The 10,475-nt window shown below is 34.1% G+C and overlaps 1 protein-coding gene across 3 annotated transcripts in view; it reads right to left on the reverse strand.

The window, feature by feature from the left end:
- The window catches only part of LOC118265389 (protein SCAI), a 72,992-nt gene that overhangs the window by 29,612 nt on the left and 32,905 nt on the right, over positions 1 to 10,475 (reverse strand). The gene's annotated exons all lie outside the window — the stretch shown is intronic.

The following is a 10,475-nucleotide window of genomic DNA, read 5'->3' on the forward strand; positions in this document are numbered from 1 at the left end:
ATGCTGGGCACACTGATCTATCGCTGATTTTCAGTTGGCACCTCTTTACAAGGTAACGTAAAATACAAAATAAACATATTCCAAACCAACATACAATGGAAACCTATCGATCATCGACAGTTTATTATGCAGTTAAGGGATTGATTTGTCCATTACAAATTCCATGGCGCTTATTTAACTGAAAGTTGACAAAGTCAGTACGATACAACTAGACGAGTGCAACAGTGCTGTTATTCCACTTACATTTTGTGTATGATCCACATAAAGTAAAACAAAGCGGTATTTTATGTAACTTTTTACATTTTCATAATATTCTGATAATTTTTGAAAAGATGTAGAAATAATTTGTTGATTAAGATAATAAGCTCCTTTTAGGTTGTTGGTTAATTTATTATAAGCTGTAGCATACTACAGCTATTGTTTCATAAAACAAACCTATTAATCTCATATTTATAAAAACCCAATACTTGCAGTATTTATTTTTTTTACCTGTTAGTTGCATCTCTAGTCTTGAGATCATTTTGTAATTTGTACTGTAGAGAATTTTCACTAAATGTGTATCAGGTATCGTTTATAATAATTAAGTAATAAACAACGCGAAGTATTAAAACCTTGCTACGACGACGGCTACGAAATTTCGTAGCATGCGTAGTCATCTTTACAAGCTACGAATTTTTCGTAGCACTCGTAGGCGCCTACTTCAAGATGCATTAACCGACGAGCTACACCACACTCGGTAAATGACGACACTTAAATTAAACTTATTGTCTGTACAACTCGCACAGGCACTCGGCATAACGAAGGTTCGTTGCCTCGCCTTTCACTCTTGTTCACGGTTTTCGCAAATTGCAATTACATGCATTTTGCTATGTAATATTGTACTTGTGGCTCACCCCAGCTTTACACTGGTGCTATTCCATAATTGTTTCTATATGTGTTTGAATTTCAGCAGTTCGTGAGATGTGGGATGTGTTTTGGTTCAACAAAGACTGAGCCTTATTCATTAATGTTATTATATTATTATGAACTATGCCACCATCGTATGACCGTGGTAGGAATTCATATAAACTGAGATGTGATTAAAGTGTTGCAAATTAACGACTACAATATCGTTTTAGAGCGAAGTACCAATCGAAAATATTGCATAATACAATATTTTTGAACAATATATTGTTTGCATACAACATTATTAACATATTATATTATATGACATATTATTATAATTATATCGTCAAATTTTTTTTAGCGTTGATAAGTCTGCGTTTGGCCACCAACCCGCTTACTGCCAGGGATATGACTGAAGATGGAACACACAGGCTTAGAATGTACCTAATCACCCTGACCTTGCAATATCGCATGCAATATTATCGCATAATACAATATTTTTTATTGGTACTTCGCTCCTTGTAGAGTAATGATGTATTATTTTTATGCTACAACTTATTACAGTCGGTTAAGCAGTTAAGACATAGTGGACAGAGCTACTTTCGCATTTGCAATATTACCAGAAAAGGACGGAAAGCTTTGGACCAATATTTTCATATACTTAAATAACAAAAAATATTTCACAAAATTCGCTCAGTATTTTGCAGATAAAAATAACTGGATTATAAACTTTTATTTCTTACGTTTGTTTTGATGACAGTTATTTAATGGTCAACTTAATTATAAACTTTTTTTTTCTAGAGTATCTATCTATTTATAGAAACACATAGTTAGTCAATTTAATTTATTCAGATTTTTTAACGTTATAATTAATTTTCACAGTTGCACCTGGCGCTAATGCATGACACTGCCTAAAGCTTCAATCAGTTGAGAAAAATGTTAATAATATGTTTCTTTGATTGAGAAATCGAGAACAACTTTACCGTTATTCGATTAAGAAGGTGGTGGGCGGGGGACTTCGAGAAATCTCTTAGGATTACAACCAATAGTCGGCCGGATTCAAATAAATACAATACTTACGAGTATATAAGGATAACTACTGATAATGTCTTAGTGTATATATTATTTTTATACTAAGACTTGTGGGTATTCAAGTGGGAAGTCCATTAAAATATATAAAAATAGTTTAATGTGGGTAAGGACAATGTCTTCAAAACAACTCTCTAATAGCATAATGTAATCTTAATAATGAAAAATGTTAATATAATAACCTCTAAACGGGTAATAAAGGTAAAGTAAATATTTTATAAAAAAAATTATAAAATGTAACTCCAGAAGGTAGAAAAATGACAATAGAAAAGTTAATTATTTATTATGTTATCGGCTTGCTGACGAGGAACTCATACGTCGAACAGTTACTCAAGTAAGCTGATAACATAATAAATAATTTAGTATGTGTCATAATAAAATAATAGAAGTGGGTATGGGTACTTATTTAGTCGGCCAATCTGTAAGTAATTGGGAAAGGCCCGCGTTCAACAGGGAACTTCTTCTTCTCTCATGATGAGGTGGCCCACCAATGTATCCTAAAGAAACCTATTTCCCAAGTACGTAAAACAAATTTTCGAAACATATTTTATAAGAACCTACTCCTGACCGTAACAAACAATACGACAGGCAGGTGTAGGAACAGGATGATTTTTAGTCAGTAAAAGTCACACACTCTCGCCTCGCTCAAGGCGTAAAAAGTCAGTGGATGATTTTTCCCTTAAAAAAAACAAACAATGGAAAAATATAAAAAGTATGTTGTTGACTTCATATTATTTTGCAAACGAGAAGAATCAACAGAATTGAGTAATTCATTTTCATTAATATTCATTTTTACGAATCTGTAACGAAGATCTCGTCAATTAATTTAATTGTCCGTAGTAGCCTTCTCTTTCTGTTTTTCTGCGTCCAATCATGCAACCATTAACGTCTGTTTTAAATGAATTCATGACATGAATTTCGTCGATGGATATTCATTTTACTATATGAAGGAAACGTATGTTACAACGACTCTCGTCCGAACATTTTCTATCTTTTTAATTGGCGTGAATCTGTAGTCGTGCTTTTTGGGCATCTCGTTTGCAATTAGGCGCTAGCAAAAGCAATACTAGATGATGTACGTGTCGTAGGTACATCAAGACACAGCAATCAAATTTATGTGTGTTTACTTATTATCCTTTACGAGAATTATATGACATTTCATAAAAATACTATATGTAATATACCGATATATTTCGTAATGAGACATGATAGATGATGATGGAGAGGTGGAAGGGAAGAGAAGCGCTGGGTGAAGAAAAAAGTAATGACTCCGCAATATCCGGGGGTCGACCGGTATCAACACTGTCGAACGTAACAAGGATTGGCCAATAACAAGGGCCAATTTAAGAAGTTGAAGCTAACATCAAGGAATGAAGTGGCACCACACGAAGAAGAATATTTCGTAACATAGATAAAGTTAATAAAAAGTGCAGCAACTTTACTTATGTTCCTGACTATTTTCTGACAATTCATGATAAAAATCTTCAGCTGCAATAACTGCAGTTTGGAAGTGATATGCTACATAGAGGTACCTACAAGCTAGCATGGTACATTAGAACTTCTTCTATACTATAGCTAATGAGGTCGCGGTCTCAACAAAACATGTCCACCATCCTTTATCTTTAGATGAAGAGGTGACTCATCCTAAGCTACCTTTAGTAATACCCTTCCATTGTATTTTTCATTGTCTTCCTATTGTCATGTTTTGAATACAAGCATTAAAAGGCAGCCTATTGAAACCGTGTAACCTTTTACCACACCTTCCTTGATGGACTAAGGTCTATTGACGTATTATTGACATGTTGTCGTGTCCATCTCGGATAGAGTCCCATTAAAGACATTCGATACTCAACCACCAGACCTTTGTCTATTATATTATCAACAACACTATTTATTCCTACTCTAGATATAATAATAATTAATACTGAGCGTTCTACCTACCAACTCTTATTTTTCATACACAGAATGCGGTTGAATTTATTGTTATCTGATATTAGCTCATCAACACATTTAACTCCAGTATTATCTATTTACGCGGTTTTTTATACACACAAAGCCATTGAGTTTAATGTTATTTGATATTACCACATCAACATTTATTATTTTATCGACATTTACGCGGAAAGAACTTAATATTCCGTAGAAAATATTTGATTACTGATTGAACCGGTGTGCTCAATATTATGCGTGGAAGTAGAGATGCATTTGCACTACACTAGGTTTCGTATTGATTGTTTGGCACTTTCGTGTTCAAACTAATGGATCAGATTTACTGTACGTGTCCGCGAATTACTTTACCAGGATCATCCATAGTAACAATTTACAGTTTTGTTTGTCTTATTTCATACTATCGAATGTAAAGTACATATTGAAATTGCATGGATACTAAAAAAATTTGGATCTCTGTTTTTGTCTATGTAACTACTTATGTTTAATTATTTGGTATGGGGTTCCACAGGGGTCGGTTTTAGGGCCAGTTTTTTCTAATTTGTGTCGTATGTATTTATAAATAAAATATGTTTTGCTTTACTTTCATTCAGCTCTTGTAATTTCAAAAACTATTAATTTTGTTTAACACTGCAAATGTGTATATTTGAATCTTTGTATGTGATTTAATATATGACACCTTGAGGCCATGCCATGCATGACAAGCCACCACATGTTATATTAGGAGATATTAAAATAACGTCATTTGTAATATTAGGAGATATTAATAGAATATTCGATAGAAAATTATTGTTGTATTTTTTTATATATTTTATAAATTTTCTAACTTTGTAGCGATAGACATTTCGCTGTTCAAAGTATGATTCTCGGAAAAAATAATAATTTTATACACTGTACAGGTATTACCAAGGATTTTCTCGCACGTGTCTCTCTTACCACAAAGAAATATATTCATTCTTTGAGCGTGTTGTTAGAAGGCGGTGGAAAGGGTATCATGAGCTTGTAAAAAACAGCGCTTTCCGAGAATAAACTAAGTGGAGGAGGTATTTTTTTATAATTTTCCTGCATCGCACATTAGTTTTTGGCGTATGGTAATGCTAGAAGAGAATTTGGTTCCATACCTACTCTTCTTGCGTATGTTGTTAATTATTGTAATATTAACAGAGGTTACTGAGTAATATAAGCCATCGTTTTTAATAATCTTTTGCCTGTCTCGGCAATTAAATAATCGTTGGTCTGTGCTGAGTCCACCAAAAAGGAGACGAGAGATTTATTTTATAATAGATATGAACAACAGCAGTGTTGTAGAATAATTACATGACTGTTGCCGCATAACCCAGGAAAATAAGGTTTCGTCTCGGAATGTGAGATGGTCAACTAAAAACTTGACTTTACTCAGAACTCGTCTCAAAACCTACATCCTACCTACCTATAAGACATTCGTGTCTCTAACTTTCATGGTCAAAGATCAAAAATACAATGTTTTATATATTTATTTAATGCAAATATTTCGTATATTAATCCAGAATTAAGCAATACAATAATGATCGAAATTTTAAAACGCTTTGGTTGCCCTACCTCCTTCTAAATAATTCATTGTGGGATGAATTATTATACGTATATAGTTGTTACTTCAGATCAAGGTGTAAATTAGGTTTAAACTAAATAAAAGGCTGTTTTATTTTGAGAGAGTTTTTAATGGAACCTTCGAGGTAGTTTACAGTTTTTTTAATTGTTTTATGCGCCATCAGGGAACACTCTTACGGTTTCTCCACTCTCCAAGCCTTTTACTTCAAAACAACCTAATTAGCGTAAAAGGGAAATACTCAGCTTTTAAAAAGAAGCACTCAATGTTAAAGAGCTATTTTTATCAAATTCTTTTCAATTTTTACTTGAGTTAAAATAGACCGTACCGCGGGGCTTGTATGTATAAGTATAACCTTCATTTTAATATTTTTTTCTTCTAGACTTTAAAACCTTTTAAGACATATTATTATAATTTTATTAAAATATTCGTGTGAAAACTAATGAATGATTATGTTATCAGCTATCTCACGTAACTGTTTGACGAGGAACTCAACTAGTTGTAAAACAACGCGAAACACGTCGCGGCGATGGTCGCGGAATGCTGCTCATGAAGCCATGCCTCTGGCATGGCTTGAAACCAGTCGGGTTCCTCGTCAAACAATTACGTGTGTAAGCCGATAACATAGTAATTAATTATTAAGACATAATTGTTAAATACATTATTAGATTCGTCTTAATAAGTCAACTGCTCTTAGATAATTGTGACATTACAAAAATCCAACAAGACGATTGCCAGACGGTAGTTAGAGTGGTTTGTTCAAATATTGAAATGTAAAGTATCAAATAAAAAATCTCATCGACAGGATTTCAAAGTGGTATAATGTAATGTAATCATGTAAGAACACAGGAGACAATGTAATTGAATTAAAACAAGTTTAACAGTCGGAACCCATTAATATTCCAGACCTCTATGTTCCCTCCACATTATTATAGATCCTGATGGTTAAAATTGCTTTGATTCAATTACCTCCGATGTTTCAGAAAGGAACTTTCTTTTGTACTTTTAATTTTTTTTAAAGTGCTGCTTTTAACATGCACTCTATGTGTTTTGTCTTATTTCAAGTTCTTTTGCGAAGCTCTTAGACATTGTAAGTTAATTAATTTCCTTTGTGGTTACTTCTACTTACTATACACAAAGCAGTTACCTCTTTTTAATAGTTTTACAAGAAAAGGTTACCTATACGTAATTTATTTTACTATAACTGAATTAGGGGTCTCTGGGGTTCCGAGAGGTCTTGTTGCTTATATTGATGTTGGTGGTGATGAACTAAGTAGACATAGAATATCGGTGGTAAAACGATGTAAATGACAAGATAAGGAGGCTTAGGATCGCTTTGTTTTCTATACAAAATTGTGATCCATTTTGTACAAAAAGTATTTAATATAACATAAAAATTTCTGAGCGTGACTCCACTTGTCCGCTGCTCTTGCGTCACGTCGTTGCGCGCGACATTTCAAAGGATCGAAGGACAAGAGACGAAATGACAAAGCGAGTGATGCGCTGCGTCGACGGACCGTCATCTTGTTTGTATCTGAGATGGAGCTGCGATGTCATGCGTCGACGCAACTCTGGTGTGGCATACAATGCGTTATTACAGCGGACAAGTGGCGCCGCGCTCTAACATTGTATTTATAATACATATCTATTGTTTTTCATTGGTTTTCGCAAGCCTTCCATTGTTCCATCTAAAAACAATACGTTTTTGCCAGTCTAGTTCAAGTATCGACTACTTCACTTGATTAGTCGAATGTTTGTTATACGATCGAGAACACTACGGTAGGTACATGTCCTTTTGTCAAATTTTTAGGTTGGCAGTGAATTTTTTTTTTGTAGTTTTTACAATGGTTCTAACTAATTGATAGCAAGATAGGATGTCCTCGTACTTCGTGGTAAAAATAATTACATCCATCCCATTCATAGAATATCAATATTACGATGAGCCAAATAACTAGAACTTGAAATTGGCTTGGTCACTCGCCATGGGACGGAGGGAGAATATTTGTAACGTAGGTTGTGAACGTCTCATGAAAGGCTTGGAAGTAAGATCTAGATCAACGCTACGTTATGTTGAAATCGAAACCTAAAGATTGGTTTAAGCTAAGTTAGAATATATTAAAAGTATTAACCCTTCGTATGTTTGGAACGTGGATCCATGCGAGACACAATGTGTTTTCTATTATTGTCCTAACAACAGAACATACGTGGCGACGACGGAGTAGCAAAACCCTTCCTATTCCTTGGTAGCGATAATAAATAGTAAAATGAGATCGTGATAAAAAAAAACCTTTTTTTACAAAGGTTGAGTGTTGCGCTCAACAGTTCGCGTTAGTTAACTTTCACACACACACACACACACGTAAAACTTTAAAATTAGCACGTAGTACGATTGGTGGAACTAACACTAACTTTGTGTCGCATAACGAGTTCCAGGTTGGACAGTTAAATTGAAACCGAAACACACTTTTCCATAACATTCGGTGTTGCCCAGGTGTCGGGGTCCGCTTAACTTTTGAGAGCTCGTTAACTGCGACCAACTTTTACACCGGTCACCGATTATTTCAAAACAAATACGAACAAACAAATCGACGTATGCTGAGCTTTTAAATAATTTGGAAGTTTTCCTTTGCCCGAGAATGATCATATACTGAGTATGCAATGGTAGGTACTTAGTCCGGAGCTGCGGACTACCTAGCGAGTTTATCGGGGCTCCGGCTCAAAAAGTAGGAGTAGGAACGGGGTGGTTTTTAGTCAGTAAGAGTCTGACTCCTTCTCGCCTCGCCCAAAGCGGGAGAAGTCATTGAGAGAATTTTCCCCCCTCAAAAAAAGCTAGGTATGTATTTAGCAAAATGGTATCGAGAAATTAATACACTAGAGCCAACCAAATAACACTGGTCTAATCACAGGATTGGTTGGTTGTACCTAATGCGAACGACAAACTAATTGAGAGTCGGAATCAATTCCTGAATCGGACAGGGTATTATAGGCCGGCTTTGTGATGATTCTCAATAATAATAGCACGGTATTTGGTGTATGAGTAATAAAGTCCTGTGACATGAGACTTACAAAATAACTGGTGAAAGGTTGATAATGTAGTGAAAACACTAGCTCTCTACCTTGATGTTAATATTCCAAGATGTATGTATGATTCACGGAAAATTAAAATACATTATTACAACTCAATAATAATAGCACAGTATTTGGTGTATGAATCTTATAAAGTCCTGTGACATGAGACTCAAAATAACTGGTGAAAGGTTCACGTACTGTAGTGAAAACACTAGCTATCTACCTTATTCCAAGACAAATGTATGATTCACGGAAAATTAAAATACATTATTACAACTCAATAATAATAGCACGGTATTTGGTGTATGAGTCTTATAAAGTCCTGTGATATGAACTAAAAAATAAGCTCATAAAATACCTAACTGGTGAAAGGTTGATACTATACTGAAAAAACTAGCAATTTACTTAAATATTAATATTCCAAGACAAATAAAGATTAGATTTAGATTTCAGCTATAATCGTCCCACTGTAGGGCAAATGCCTATCCTCCTTCCACTTCTCTCTGTTTAAGACGAATAAATGATTCACGGGTAATCAAAAGCCATTATAACAATTTGGCATAAACAGAGTACACAATTGCAGGCTGCCTGTTGTGTAGGAGCATTGTGTCGTCTCTAGTCAATAGCTATTGGGTATCGATTCATTAATAATGTAATACACACATAGTACTACAATATAGTGTAGACTGGGATTGGTAAACTAAATTATACATTGAATAAATCTTGAGAAAATTACGTTGCTAATTTGATGATAAAATTGTAACAAGGCTAATGTTATCAGAGCAATAAAACGTTGTATATTAATAAGAAAAACCAAGAAATGCTGAATTCGCGTTTTTTTTTGGTTCGTAAATACGAAATATATTATAGCAGATTTAACTAGTAATAAGTGATGTTAATATCGATTTATCAACTTAAGAAAAGATTATCCAAACGATCGATTTAAAATTTTCTAATCGTGATTATTACCATTATCATAATCATCCAATCAATGACTTAGTCTAAGAATGCTTTCGATCAAGTCATTTCTCAGACGTTCAAATATGATTAAAATAGGTTCATAGTTTTAAAAGTTATACTTATAACAGACATACCTTTAGATAAATGACAAGTTAAACATGTAACACGCATCTCTGTTTGTGTAGAAGTTAAATAAAAATCCTGTAACCCATCATCGTGTTTGCAGACAAGAAGAAATAAACAGGATTTGCAGTTCAGTATAAAAGACTGGGAGTTTAGTACATAAATAAATCTAGCTTACTATGTAGCTAGTGTGTAGCCGTGGAACGTGGTAGTTATATTAATTAGCTACATAGGATGAAAATATTGTTGTTTACATCTACCATAATACTTTTGTCGACCATTTATTGCATGATTTCTAATATGTGGATATTTTAAGTGTGAAAGAACAATGCTTCGACGTTAATGGGCTGGCTCGACCGGAATTATACCACGGCCTTAGACAAAAGTGATGTGATACAACGCTTGCGTTGTGTTTCGTTATGTGAGTGAGGTTACCGGAGGCCCAATTACCCGCTTTTCCAATTATGGCAATTATCATAATATATAGAAAATATAGTAGCGGTTGGAGTAGCTCGATAGATGTGACTTTTTATAGCGTTTTTAATCACATTTTCGGAACTATCTAATTGACTGTGTCTTAGTATTCTGTTTTCTATGTTGAATAATTCTCGGCTTGATCACACATACGCTATAAGTAACCCAAAATTAATTTAGATAGAACAATTTAAAATCACCGCAGCACCGGCCAATAATATGCCATATAGGTATTGTATAAATGACAGGTTTCCGAAATTTCATACAAAGCGTTGTGGAATAACAGAGAATTTCCTTTTCCAATTTCCTTTGCCATCAGTTAACAAGTCAGTTTTGATTGGTC

Source organism: Spodoptera frugiperda, chromosome 25 (assembly GCF_023101765.2).
Source record: "Spodoptera frugiperda isolate SF20-4 chromosome 25, AGI-APGP_CSIRO_Sfru_2.0, whole genome shotgun sequence".
In the NCBI taxonomy this organism is placed as follows: Eukaryota; Metazoa; Arthropoda; class Insecta; order Lepidoptera; family Noctuidae; genus Spodoptera; species Spodoptera frugiperda.